Below are 15,534 nucleotides of genomic sequence, written 5' to 3'. Positions count from 1 at the left end.
CACTGCGCTATACATACACACTTCACTACACACGCACACACCATTAACACGCACTCAACTCACCATATACACAGACACACTGACACACACACATATAAAAGCATGTGCACTTAAACATGAATATCTACTTTGAAAAAGCCATGGGAAAAAAAGTAATGTTAATAACCCTCACCAAAAAATATTATGGCCAAAAAAGGCCTAAAACCTGGGGGGTGGGGGCAGCAGAATTTTGGGTGCCTAGGGCAGCACAAAACGTAAATAGGCCACTGCATGTGACCCACCTTTGTTATGTTATTTACATAAGCAAAGACAACTTCACCCATCTATAAAACGTAATGATATAATTTAACCCTGGATGCTTTGCTAACTAAATAATAACATAAGACTCTCTAACTAGTGGGTTGTTTGTCAAATGATTGCTCAAGGAGGAACATATAAGTGTATTTGAAAGTATTTCTTCTGTACATGCTTCCTTCTTCTGTGATTAAGCTGAATATTTCATTATGGTTAGGGTGACCATATTGCCACTTTAAAAATATACACATGGAAACTACATATGTCAGGGTTCTTATACAAAACATTTCTTTAAACAGTCCTGAAAAATGTATTTTTCTTATGTGTCCCTTTTAAAGTGGCAATATGGTAACCCTAATAATGGTGTACTAAATTAAAATCTATTTATTCTTCAGAAGGAGCATGCCATGATAATGCCCTAGAAATGATGCTATTACTAACGGTGCAGAATGTTGCTGTTTGCAAAATCAGCATTTAGTTTATGGTATTATTACAGTGAATCATGGCAATTAAAGAGTGAATGGGACACCAACATTACAAATTTTCTTTTATAATTCATTCAAAGAACACAAATTAAAAAAAACAACTTTCCAATTTCTTAAATTATCAAATTTGTACACAGTCTTTTTTATATGTATACATTCTGATGCACCAACTCCCAGTGATAATGTGCAAGAGTTCATATCGTATACATCTGTAATATGCTGTTGATTTTCACAGGACATGGGGGGGGGGGGTCTGAAAAGGGAAGAAATGTCCCTTTTATGAGAAAAGAAATATGCTGCTTATTTGAAATGAAGTAACTGCTATTGTATTACTATGCATGTGTTGATTATGCAGTTCTATTGTATTTAGTAGTCCTTAAAGTGGGAATGATTAAGCACTTGTAGCTGGTTGGAAGATGAACAACTGCAGAGAAATAGCATTAAGGAGATCTAAGCAACTTGATGAATGGGGTGATGTTATTTTTTCTGGGGTTATATGAAAAAGGCTGTGCTGGCTGTTTCCCAAAGTCTAGTAACATGCAACTACAATGGTACCATAAATGACTGATAATGACTATCAATTATTAAAAACTGAATTAAAGGGTCGTCAATACCAAGGGGCCTATCTATCAAGTTCCGAATGGAGCTTGATGCCCCGTGCTTCTGGCGAGCCTGCAGGCTCGCCAGAAACAGCAGATATGAAGCAGCGGTCTAAAGACTGCTGCTCCATAACCCTGTCCGCCTGCTCTGATGAGGCGGACAGGAATCGCCGGAATTCAACCCAATCGAGTACAATCGGGTTGATTGACACCCCCCTGCTGGCAGCCGATTGGCCGCGAGTCCGCAAGGGGTGGCGTTGCACCAGCAGTTTACAAGAGCTGCTGGTGCAATGCTGAATGCTGAGAGTGTATTGCTCTCCGCATTCAGTGATGTCTGTCGGACCTGATCCGCACTGTGTTAAACTGTTAGTTTTATTTTATCTTCAATCAAATGTTTGTTATTTTTAAATGGTACCGGTGTTGTACTATTTACTCTCAGGCAGGACATAGATGAAAATTTCTGCCTGGAGGATGATGATCTTAGCATTTGTAACTAAGGTCCACTGCTGTACCCACATGAGCTGAGGAGTACAGGAAAACTTCAGTGTGAGAAACGGTTCTTGCTATACAGCAATGAGGTATGTTCAGTCATATTTTCTGCAGAGACTGTGTTAACTCAGAAAGGCTGACCGTATCCCCATTAGGGGAAGGGTAAGCAGTAATCCTAGTGTTATCAGAGGTTTTTACTAGCTTGCATAAATGGTTAATTTTTTGTGGGCACTCAGTTTATGTGAATTTGGGACAAACGTTTTTGTGTCTGGGAGTAACGTTTTCTGTTTTATGGGACATTTGCTTGAGGGTTCTTTGGGGTTGTTTATAACCCACATGGCTTTCAGGCAGGGTTTGTTAGTTTTGTGTAGGCCCCAGCAACATCAAGTGAGGTGGGCGGGGCCTACATTTACAAGCAGCAAGCAACTTCTCCTGAGGTCCTGTTAGTCTTCTGAGGGACTAATTGAAGCTTTAAACCCCATATTATCACTTCCTAAGGGCAGGTAGGGCCACAGCAGAGCTGTGGCAAGGTGCTTTAGGGGGTTTTAACCGATTTTAGACAATTATCAATCCGTTTTTTTTTCATTTGGGGGTCTATTGCTTTTTTACTTGTGGTGCAATCCTTCTAAAGCTTAGTGGGTACACTGTTAAAATTTCGGAATTTTTGAAGCAATTTTAACCTGTTTTGCAGTTTGTGTATGCCTTTTTTTTCTCTTAAAGGTACAGCACCGTTTTTGCAAATTGTTTTTTTTTTAATTAAATAAAGTGTTTTCCAAGCTTGCTTGCTTCATTACTAGCCTGTTAAACATGTCTGACACTGAGGAAACTCATTGTTCAATTTGTTTTGAAGCCATTGTGGAACCCCCTCTAAGAATGTATCCCAATTATACTGATATGTCTATAAATTGCAAACAGCATATTTTGACTTATAAGAATTTGGCATTAAATGATTCTCAGACAGAAGGAAATCAGGTTTTGCCATCTAGTTCTCCCCAAGTGTCACAACCAGTAATGCCCACACAAGCGATGCCAAGTACTTCTAGTGCGTCTAATTCTTTCACCTTGCAAGATATGGCTTCAGTTATGAATACTACCTTCACAGAGGTTTTATCTAAACTGCCAGGGTTGCAAGGGAAGTGCAGTAGCTCTGGGTTAAGAACAAATGCTGAGCCTTCTGACGCTTTAGTAGCCGTATCCGATATTCCCTCACAATGTTCTGAGGTAGGGATGAGGGATTTGCTATCTGAGGGAGAGGTTTCTGATTCAGGAAAGATGTTCCCTCAGACAGATTCAGATATGACGGCATTTAAATTTAAGCTAGAGCACCTCCGCTTATTGCTCAGGGAGGTTTAGCTACTCTGGATGATTGTGACCCTATTGTCGTTCCAGAGAAATTGTGTAAAATGGACAAATATTTAGAAGTTCCTGTTTACACTGATGTTTTTCCGGTCCCTAAGAGGATTTCGGACATTGTTACTAAGGAGTGGGATAGACCAGGTATTCCGTTCGCTCACCCTCCTGTTTTTAAGAAAATGTTCCCCATTTCTGACACCATAAAGGACTCATGGCAGACGGTCCCTAAGGTGGAGGGAGCTATTTCTACTCTGGCTAAGCGTACAACTATACCTATTGAAGACAGTTGTGCTTTCATTGATCCTATGGATAAAAAGTTAGAGGGTCTCCTAAAGAAAATTTTTGTTCATCAGGGTTTTCTTCTTCAACCTATAGCGTGCATTGTTCCGGTAACCACTGCAGCTGCTTTTTGGTTTGAGGCTCTAGAAGAGGCTCTTCAGATGGAGACCCCACTAGATGATATTTTGGACAGAATTAAGGCCCTTAAGTTGGCTAATTCTTTTATTACAGACGCCGCTTTTCATCTTGCTAAGTTAGCGGAAAAGAATTCAGGTTTTGCCATTTTAGCGCAAAGAACGTTATGGCTTAAGTCCTGGTCAGCTGATGTGTCATCTAAATCTAAGCTTTTGACCATCCCTTTCAAAGGTAAGACCCTATTCGGGCCTGCACTGAAAGAGATCATTTCAGACATCACTGGAGGGAAGGGTCATGTCCTCCCTCAAGATAAGTCAAATAAGACAAGGACCAAACAAAATGATTTTCGTTCCTTTCCAAACTTCAAGGGTGGTCCCACTTCCTCTTCCCCTGCTGCAAAGCAAGAGGAGAACTTTGCTCAATCCAAGCCAACCTGGAGACCTAACCAGGCTTGGAACAAGGGTAAATAGGCCAAAAAGCCTACTGCTGCCACTAAGACAGCATGAAGGGGTAGCCCCCAATCCGGGACCGGGTCAAGTAGGGGGCAGACTTTCTCTCTTTGCTCAGGCCTGGGCAAGAGATGTTCAGGAATCCTGGGCCATAGAAATTGTAACCCAGGGGTATCTCCTAGATTTCAAAGATTCTCCTCCAAGGGGGAGGTTCCATCTTTCTCAATTGTAAACCAGACAAAAAGAGAGGCGTTCTTACGCTGTGTAGAAGACCTTTTTACCATGGGTGTGATCTGCCCAGTTCCAAAAACAGAACAGGGGCAAGGTTTCTACTTCAATCTGTTTATGGTTCCCAAAAAAGAGGGAACCTTCAGACCAATTCTAGATCTCAAGATCCTAAACAAATTCCTAAGAGTTCCATCCTTCAAGATGGAGACCATTCAGACTATTTTACCAATGATCCAGGAGGGTCAATATATGACTACCGTGGATCTAAAGGATGCGTATCTACACATTCCTATCCACAAAGATCATCACCAGTTCCTCAGGTTTGCCTTTCTGGACAGGCATTATCAATTTGTGGCTCTTTCCTTTGAGTTGGCCACCGCACCAAGAATCTTCACAAAGGTGCTAGGGTCCCTTCTGGCGGTCCTAAGGCTGAGGGGCATAGCAGTGGCGCCTTATCTAGATGACATCATAATTCAAGCGTCGACTTTCCAACTTGTCAAGTCTCACATGGACTTAGTGTTGGCTTTTCTAAGATCTCATGGGTGGAAGGTGAACGTGAAAAAGAGTTCTCTTATTCCTCTCACAAGAGTTCCATTCCTGGGAACTCTGATAGATTCGGTGGACATGAAAATATTTCTGACGGTGGTCAGGAAATCAAAGATTTTAACCACCTGCCGAGCTCTTCATTCCATTCCTCGGCCATCAGCGGCTCAGTGTATGGAGGTAATCGGACTTATGGTTGCGGCAATGGACATAGTTCCATTTGCTCGCTTGCATCTCAGACCACTGCAACTATGCATGCTCAAACAGTGGAATGGGGATTATGCAGATTTATCTCCTCAGATAAATCTGGATCAAGAGACCTGAGACTCTCTTCTTTGGTGGTTGTCACAGGATCACCTGTCCAGGGGAATGTGTTTCCGCAGGCCAGTGTGGGTTATTGTGACGACGGACGCCAGCCTACTGGGCTGGGATGCAGTCTGGAATTCCCTGAAAGCACAGGGTTTGTGGACTCAGGAGGAGGCCCTCCTACCGATAAATATTCTGGAATTAAGAGCGATATTCAATGCTCTTCAGGCGTGGCGTCAGCTGGCTTCGACCGGATTCATCAGGTTTCAGTCGGACAACATCACAACTGTAGCTTATATCAATCATCAGGGGGGAACAAGGAGTTCCTTGGCGATGATAGAAGTTTCCAGGATAATCCGATGGGCAGAGACTCACTCTTGCCATCTATCAGCGATCTATATCCCAGGGGTGGAGAACTGGGAGGCAGATTTTCTAAGTCATCAGACTTTTCATCCAGGGGAGTGGGAGCTCCATCCGGAGGTGTTTGCTCAACTGGTTCAGCAATGGGGCACACCAGAATTGGATCTGATGGCATCTCGTCAGAACGCCAAACTTCCTCGTTACGGATCCAGGTCAAGGGATCCTCAGGCAGTACTGATAGATGCTCTAGCAGTACCCTGGTCGTTCAACCTGGCTTATGTGTTTCCACTATTCCTTCTCCTTCCGCGTCTGATTGCCAGAATCAAACAGGAGAGAGCTTCGGTGATTTTGATAGCACCTGCGTGGCCACGCAGGACTTGGTATGCAGACCTGGTGGACATGTCATCTCTGCCACCATGGACTCTGCCACTGAGACGGGACCTTTTGATTCAAGGTCCATTCAAGCATCCAAATCTAATTTCTTTGCAACTGACTGCTTGGAGATTGAACGCTTGATTTTATCAAAGCGGGGTTTCTCTGAGTCGGTCATAGATACCTTGATTCAGGCTCGAAAGCCTGTGACCAGGAAGATCTATCATAAGATATGGCGTAAATATATTTTTTGTTGTGAATCCAAAGGCTACTCATGGAGTAAGATCATGATTCCTAGGATTTTGTCTTTTCTCCAAGAAGGATTGGAGAAAGGATTGTCCGCTAGTTCCTTAAAGGGACAGATATCTGCTTTGTCTATTCTGTTTGCACAAGCATCTGGCAGATGTCCCAGACGTTCGGGCTTTTTGTCAGGCTTTAGTTAGAATTAAGCCTGTGTTTAAACCTGTTGCTCCGCCATGGAGTCTCGATTTAGTGCTTAGAGTTCTTCAGGGGGTTCCGTTTGAACCCATGCATTCCATAGATATTAAGCTTCTATCTTAGAAAGTTCTGTTTCTAGTTGCTATCTCTTCAGCTTGAAGAGTTTCTGAACCATCTGCATTATAATGTGACTCGCCTTATCTTGTTTTCCATGCTAATAAGGTGGTTTTGCGTACCAAACCTGGGTTCCTCCCTAAGGTTGTTTCTAACAGGAATATCAATCAGGAAATTGTTGTTCCTTCTCTGTGTCCTAATCCTTCTTCTAAGAAGGACCGTCTGTTGCACAACTCGGACGTGGTTTGTGCCTTGAAGTTTTATTTGCAGGCAACCAAATATTTTTGCCAATCATCTTCTTTGTTTGTTGTCTATGCTGGAAAGCGTAGAGGTCAAAAGGCTACGGCTACCTCTTTCCTTTTGGCTGAAAAGCATCATCCGTTTGGCTTATGAGACTGCTGGACACCAGCCTCCTGAAAGAATTACAGCTCACTCCACTAGAGCGGTGGCTTCCACATGGGCTTTTAAAAATGATGCTTCTGTTGAACAGATTTGTAAGGCTGCGACTTGGTTTTCACTTTATACCTTTTCCAAATTTTACAAATTTGATACTTTTGCTTCTTCGGAGGCTATTTTTGGGAGAAAGGTTTTGCAAGCAGTGGTGCCTTCCGTTTAGGTTCCTGTCTTGTCCCTCCCTTCATCCGTGTCCTAAAGCTTTGGTATTGGTATCCCACAAGTTAGGATGAATCGTGGACTCGGTACATCTTGCAAAAGAAAACAGAATTTATGCTTACCTGATAAATTTCTTTCTTTTGCGATGTACCGAGTCCACGGCCCGCCCTGTCTATTCAAGACAGATAGTATTTTTTATGTAAACGTCAGTCACCTCTGCACCTTATAGTTTTTCCTTTTCTTCCTTGGCAATATCCCACAAGTTAGGATTAATCCGTGGACTCGGTACATTGCAAAAGAAAGACATTTATCAGGTAAGCATAAATTCTGTTTTTAAAACAATACAAATGTTGGAGTTGACTGTCCCTTTAAAATACAAAATAAAAATATAAAGCACTCCACGGGCAGACTAGCCACTCCCACCAACTGACGCAGCCTCATCTTCGTTCTTTCCTCTCCTGACAGGCTTCTCTCTCTCTGCAGGTAACACATGTTAATATCATGTATGTTTTCTTTATGTTTTTACATGTAATTAATAACAATGATTTTTTTTCAGTATTATTTTTTTATTTGGTACAATTGGATCATTGTCAAAAAGGGAAGTGCCATTTTGTTTTTTTGGGTCTGAGCATGTGCAGAACTGTGGCAGATGTCATTATTCTTTATCTGATGTTATTGGTCAGTCTGTGGGTGTTATTAATTAATCAAGTGCCTTTGGCTGTTGAATTTTATGTGGTAATTTTGTTGTTGATACTTGGGTCGGGTGGATTGTGATAGCCGAAATGCTGTCCATGCATCATGTGTAAGACTTATCCTACATATTCAAAGATCTATGTTTGATCCACAATATTGTTGTACCGTTAAAAGATTAAAACAGTAACATATTCAATAACATAGATTTAGGGTCCCATTTATCAAAGCTTCAACTGAAAACTCACTATAATTAAGCATAACATTATGTGCAAAATAGACTACTCAAAGCTATTATGTTGTTGATTTATAAAAAAAAATAAAACTTGATTACTCCGTAATTTTATCTGAATTGTCCAAAATCAGTCATATCTGGAGGTAGATTTAACCAATTTATAAATAATTATACATTTTTGTTGTATGTTCACGCTTCGAACGATGCATCGAACCAGAGTCTCAATCTGCAAGCTTTGAGCTAGCGAACACTTATAAAACAATAGGATGCGCACGTAACTAGAAGGAAGTGGAGAATAACTTCAATACTATTCTTATACAATTTATTTAGACCTAGATTACAAGTCACACAGTATGACTTTCTGCGCACGATATGGTCTTCGCATGCGTAATGTTCATAGATTTAATATTACAAGTCACGCGTTCTGTCTTTCCCACGTGCGATATGGTATTTTCCGCAACAATCCATACCTCACTCGAAGAGCTGTAGTTATGTGTTTTGCGAAACAAAAAAAGTTTCACAAAAAATACCATACAAAGTACACTTACACCCATTAAACTACAATTTAACCCCTGAACCGCCATCCCCCTACATCGCAAACACTAAATAAAACTATTAACCCCTAAACCGCCATCCCTCCACATTGCAAACACTAATTAAAACTATTAATCCCTAAACCGCCATCCCCACATCGCAAACACTAATCAAAACTATTAACCCCTAAACTGCCATCCTCCCACATCAGCAACAATAATTAAAACTATTAACCCCTAAACTGCCATCCCCCCACATCACAAACACTAATCAAAACTATTAACCCCTAAACCGCCACCCCCACATCGCAAACACTAATTTAAATGATTAACCCCTAAACCGCCATCCCCCCACATTTTGCAAACACTAATTAAAATGATTAACCCCTAAACTGCCACCCCCCCGTATCGCAAAGTATTAAACAAATAACTAAACCCCTAACCTTTCCCCTATAACTTATCTCCAATTAAAATACACATACAATGAAAATATACTAACTACCTTAAAAAAATGTTTTACATTTTTTTTATAATCAGCTTTTTAATTACAATCTTTAACCCCTTAATGACCACAGCACTTTTCCATTTTCTGTCCGTTTGGGACCAAGGCTATTTTTACATTTCTGCGGTGTTTGTGTTTAGCTGTAATTTTCCTCTTACTCATTTACTGTACCCACACATATTATATACCGTTTTTCTCGCCATTAAATGGACTTTCTAAAGATACCATTATTTTCATCATATCTTATAATTTACTATAAAAAAATTATAAAATATGAAAAAAAAACACTTTTTCTAACTTTGACCCCCAAAATCTGTTACACATCTACAACCACCAAAAAACACCCATGCTAAATAGTTTCTAAATTTTGTCCTGAGTTTAGAAATACCCAATGTTTACATGTTCTTTGCTTTTTTTGTAAGTTATAGGGCCATAAATACAAGTAGCACTTTGCTATTTCCAAACCATTATTTTTCAAAATTAGCGCTAGTTACATTAGAACACTGATATCTTTCAGGAATCTCTGAATATCCATTGACATGTATATATTTTTTTTTAGTAGACATCCCAAAGTATTCATCTAGGCCCATTTTGGTATATTTCATGCCACCATTTCACCGCCAAATGCGATTAAATACAAAAAATCGTTCACTTTTTTACTAATTTTTTTCACAAACTTTTGGTTTCTTACTAAAATTATTTACTAACAGCTTGTGCAATTATGGCTTAATTGGTTGTAAATTCTTCTCTGGGATCCCCTTTGTTCAGAAATAGCAGACATATATGGCTTTGGCGTTGCTTTTTAGTAATTAAAAGGCTGCTAAATGCCACTGCGCACTACACGTGTATTATGCCCAGCAGTGAAGGGGTTAATTATGGAGCATGTAGGGAGCTTTTAGGTATAATTTTAGCTTTAGTGTAGTGTAGTAGACAACCCCAAGTATTGATCTAGGCCAATTTTGGTATATTTCATGCCACCATTTCACCGCCAAATGCGATCAAATGAAAAAAAACGTTAAATTTTTCACAATTTTAGGTTTCTCACTGAAATCATTTACAAACAGCTTGTACAATTATGGCACAAATGGTTGTAAATGCTTCTCTGGGATCCCCTTTGTTCAGAAATAGCAGACATATATGGCTTTGGCGTTGCTTTTTGGTAATTAGAAGGCCGCCAAATGCTGCTGCATTTCACACGTGTATTATGGCTAGCAGTGAAGGGGTTAATTATGTAGCTTGTAGGGAGCTTGCAAGGTTAATTTTAGCTTTAGTGTAGAGCTCAGCCTCCCACCTGAAACATGAGACCCCCTGATCCCTCCCAAACAGCTCACTTCCCTCCCCCACCCCACAATTGCCCCCGCCATCTTAAGTACTGGCAGAAACTCTGCCAGTACTAAAATAAAAGCTATATTTGGGCTTTTTTTGTGTTTTTTTAGCATATTTACATATGCTGCTGTGTAGGATCCCCCCTTAGCCCCCAACTTCACTGATCCCCCACTAAACAGCTCTCTAACCCTCCCCCTCTGCCTTAATGGGCGCCATCTTGGGTACTGACACCTGTCTGCCTGTCATGTTCTGTCTCAGGATATCATGTGAGAGCCTCATTGTCTGGAACAGTTGCTTTAAAGGAAGGTTAGTAGAAGCCATACTGATTGAAAATGAAAACAAATTTATTTAAATAACAAAATACTTTGTTTAAGCAAATACTTGCAGAATATTTAAATATGCTACTCAGGTATGTTAAGACCACATACAGCAGGAGTGAAAATAAAGAAAACTAGTAAGCAGAGATGCAGATTCAAAAAGGAAAGTCTTTCTCTTGGTAATAACTGAAATGTAAGATTTGCACAAGGCAGAAAACAACTTGTAAACAGGTAGCAGGTTTAAAGGTAAAGTCTTTCTCCTTGTAATTGCTGAGTCCAGGAATTGCACAAGGCAGGAAACAACTTGCAAACTGGTAACAGGTTTAAAGGTAAAGTCTCTCTCCTTGTAATTGCTGAGTGCAGGAATTGCACAATGCAGGAAACAACTTGCAAACTGGTAACAGGTTTAAAGGTAAAGTCTCTCTCCTTGTAATTGCTGAGTGCAGGAATTGCACAATGCAGGAAACAACTTGCAAACTGGTAACAGGTTTAAAGGTAAAGTGTCTCTCCTTCTAATTGCTGAGTGCAGGAATTGCACAATGCAGGAAACAACTTGCAAACTGGTAACAGGTTTAAAGGTAAAGTCTCTCTCCTTGTAATTGCTGAGTGCAGGAAATGCACAAGGCAGGAAACAAACTTGAAGATTGGTAACAGGTTTAAATGTAAAGGCTTTCTCCTGGTAATACCTTGTAAACAGGTGCAAAGGAAATCTTTTCTCCAAAGAAATACAGGAAACAGGTTCTGACTTGACAAAACAGATCCAATGTGAAGACAAAAATGCAGACTAATAGCCATCCTTAAATAGGGAGGTTTTGCACAGGGTTGGTTCTGATTAATTCCAGAATTGAGAACACCTGTGTGTTGCACAGGTGTAATAACAAGTAAGGCAAATAGTTATTTATCAGATCTTTTAAGATCCATGCTATTGCTAGAACTGGCTGTGGCTCAACATGTAAGCAAACAGAAATAGCAACCACAGAGCTACAGGTTCAAATCCCCACACAGCCCTTCTTAGCAGAATGCCTCCCAGACCTTTTCTTTTTCGTCTGGAGGCTTGGTTCATGACAGATGCCCCCTCCAAAGAGCGCACTCTGGGCGCTCAAAGCCTGTTCAAACATCTGAAGGTGGGATTTACGAACAAGTGTTCCATTTGAAGCCCTAATACAATCAGATGGAATGGATTCTTTGCTTGGAACAGCTGCCTGAGATTGGGGACCCTTAGAAGATATCCCTGTAGGTATAACAAGAGCTGAAAAACCAAGACAGTTTTGATTTAGAGGTTCCTGAATATACCCAGCAGCTTGCAATGGACTGGCTGATGGGCAGGGTACCTCCGGGTAGGAAAAGACCTCTCCTTCAGAGTCAAGGAATTCGTTATCTGGGTCATATTTGCCTGATGGGTAGAGTACCTCCGGGTAAGGTATGACCTCTCCTTCAGAGTCCAGGAATTCATTTTCTGTGTCATTTATATCCAATTCAACCATCTCATCCAATTCTTTCTCAGTCAATGAGTAGCTGGGTGAAGGTGGTACAAGGAGGTGTGGATCTTTAGAATTGGCAGAGTCTGATTCAGCTGGAAGGTTTGTCACTTTTATGTCTGATGAGTGACTTTTGTTAGCTGGATCTCCAGCCAGGGCAGAAACAAGGTAATGTGCAGGATTTCCAGGAGGTATTTTTGCAGAGTTCCCCAATGTGGTTGATGCAGAAACAGACGCAGTGGTATGGGTAATGGATGTAGTTGGAGTTGTACTCCCAATGACCATCTGTTTCAAATCAGGTACCATTTCTTGAAGCGTGTTAGAAACGGTTGTTTGTAGAATTGATGTATTCTCAGTAGCTGGATCCTCTCCAGGAGTATCTTTAAGTTTGCTAGTGGAAGAATAATTTGTTCCCTTAACATCAGAGTCCATTTTAAACTTGGCTATATCTCGACTTGATCCTCTAGGGGGTCTTACTGGACACCCTGTGATGCGGTGACCAGTTCCCCCACAATAGAAACAGAGGTTAAACTGTCTTCGCCGAGTCTTTTCCTCTTCTGTTAAGGGTTCTTTAAAACCTTTCCTTGTTTGGGAGGTAACTTCAGACAAGGTTTTGGTTGGGAGAGATAACATTTCCACCAGCTCCATGAAGTTAATCAGTATGTCCTTAATAAACTTTAACACTGATTCCAATACAGAAATAATCCCAGAGGGCTCTCTTTTAAGGTCTTCACATTCTGTCATGTTCTGTCTCAGGATATCATGTGAGAGCCTCATTGTCTGGAACAGTTGCTTTAAAGGAAGGTTAGTAGAAGCCATACTGATTGAAAATGAAAACAAATTTATTTAAATAACAAAATACTTTGTTTAAGCAAATACTTGCAGAATATTTAAATATGCTACTCAGGTATGTTAAGACCACATACAGCAGGAGTGAAAATAAAGAAAACTAGTAAGCAGAGATGCAGATTCAAAAAGGAAAGTCTTTCTCTTGGTAATAACTGAAATGTAAGATTTGCACAAGGCAGAAAACAACTTGTAAACAGGTAGCAGGTTTAAAGGTAAAGTCTTTCTCCTTGTAATTGCTGAGTCCAGGAATTGCACAAGGCAGGAAACAACTTGCAAACTGGTAACAGGTTTAAATGTAAAGGCTTTCTCCTGGTAATACCTTGTAAACAGGTGCAAAGGAAATCTTTTCTCCAAAGAAATACAGGAAACAGGTTCTGACTTGACAAAACAGATCCAATGTGAAGACAAAAATGCAGACTAATAGCCATCCTTAAATAGGGAGGTTTTGCACAGGGTTGGTTCTGATTAATTCCAGAATTGAGAACACCTGTGTGTTGCACAGGTGTAATAACAAGTAAGGCAAATAGTTATTTATCAGATCTTTTAAGATCCATGCTATTGCTAGAACTGGCTGTGGCTCAACATGTAAGCAAACAGAAATAGCAACCACAGAGCTACAGGTTCAAATCCCCACACAGCCCTTCTTAGCAGAATGCCTCCCAGACCTTTTCTTTTTCGTCTGGAGGCTTGGTTCATGACACTGCCAGTACCCAGTTTAGTAAAAAAGTTGCCTTTTTTTAAAAAAAAATTCCCTTTTCTGTAGTGTAGCTTCCCCCCCCCCCCAAGACCAACCCCCCACCCCTTCCAGATCCCTTAGCTGTTAATTTAAACTTTCAAAACTTTTTTTTTTGTTGCTTATTACATCTTTATTTTTCTGCAGTGTAGCGGTTCCCTCCCGCTCCCGCCCCGTGCACGCGCCCGCCCGCCGCCCCCCGTGCACGCGCGCGCTCCCGTGCGTGCTCCCGACTGACCCGCCCCCGATCCCGCCCCCCTTCCCTCTACTCTGTACATCGATGGCCGCCCACCCGCCTCCCAGGCTTGCTCCCACCCACCAACGATACCGGCCACCGATGTCCGGTGCAGAGAGGGCCACAGAGTGTCTCTCTCTGCATCGGATGGCCATGGGGGGTTATTGCAGGATGCCTCGATATCGAGGCATCACTGCAATAACCGGAAAGCAGCTGGAAGTGAGCAGGATCGCTTCCAGCTGCTTTCCAGACCAAGGACGTACGCCACACGTCCTCGGTCATTAACTGTCTTTTTTTTGAGGACATGTGGCGTACGTCCTTGGTCATTAAGGGGTCAAATCAATATAAATACAACATATAACTCTCTAAGATGTAGTAATTGACCATTAGATATATTAAGATTTATAGTACAAAAAAAAACCACAGTAAAATGCTAAGATTCTTTTAAAATTATCAATTATAATACCATTTTGGACTGTGTAAAAGGGCGGAGCTAAATAATAGAAGAGATGAAATTCATTATGTGATTCTTATCTGTTTTTTTGTGTTGAATGATTGATAAATTGAAGTTTAAAGATATCAACAGACCTCTAATCCTCACAGCTTTGTTGATGCAAATGTATTAAGTATTATTTTTTTTTATAAATTTCAAAGTCAGATGTGTAATTGCTGCAGTGAGGTTCAGCGGATGTATAGAAACCGCCGATTGTCTAAATGTTGAAGCTTTGATAAATAGAGCCCATAATCTCAAGTTTGTATTTTTATGTTTCTAATAAATAAAAGGTACATAAGTAAAATACTTTTTGCATTAAAGAAATATTTGTTCAGTTTTTTTTTTTAAATACATTTAAGTATAGAAGGCAATGAGACAATATACCATGAGCTGATGATCCAGATAATAACAATATAAGCTGTTTTCAGCAACTTATGTAATTGATTGGTATGTTTTGTTGTAATTAGAGTTTACATTTGTGATCTATTTTAAGAATGCCAGAATGATTCAAGGACTTTTAAAGATCATTAGAGAAAACAATCTTTCCTCTGCATACTGAAATCATAAATATACTTAGTAAAAGGAATAAAGTTAAAGGGACATAGTACTCATATGCTAAATCACTTGAAAGTGATGCAGCATAACTGTAAAAAGCTGACAGGAAAATATCACCTGAGCATCTCTATGTAAAAAAGGAAGATATTTTACCTCGAAATTTCTTCAGCTCACCAGAGTAAGTGCTCTGTGAATAGTTATACTTCAGCTGCTGTACAGCTGCAAGATAAAAAATATAAATAAAAAAAATAGCCCATCAGCAGTGCTGAGGTAATGCATTGCTTTGCTGTGATATTAAAAGACTTCATTGAAATCTTGTGATATTTCATAGTAAACTTAAACTAAATAGGAAAATAACATGATTGTGCGTGCACATGCCCTTTCAAGTCCTTGGACTAGCATCTTGATTGGCTGCTTAAAGTCTCTTTACAGTGGGGTGTAAAAATATGTTCCTTTTTTACATAGAGATGTTCAGGTAATTTTTTCAAGTCAGCCTTTTACAGCTATGCTGCATTACTTTTACGTGCTTCAA

General features: G+C 40.3%; 1 protein-coding gene across 1 annotated transcript in view; it reads left to right on the top strand.

The window, feature by feature from the left end:
- The window catches only part of USH2A (usherin), a 2,188,359-nt gene that overhangs the window by 1,597,687 nt on the left and 575,138 nt on the right, over positions 1-15,534 (top strand). The window lies entirely within an intron of this gene.

Source organism: Bombina bombina, chromosome 4, assembly GCF_027579735.1.
Source record: "Bombina bombina isolate aBomBom1 chromosome 4, aBomBom1.pri, whole genome shotgun sequence".
NCBI lineage: Eukaryota > Metazoa > Chordata > Amphibia > Anura > Bombinatoridae > Bombina > Bombina bombina.
This window is presented reverse-complemented; position numbering and strand designations above follow the sequence as displayed.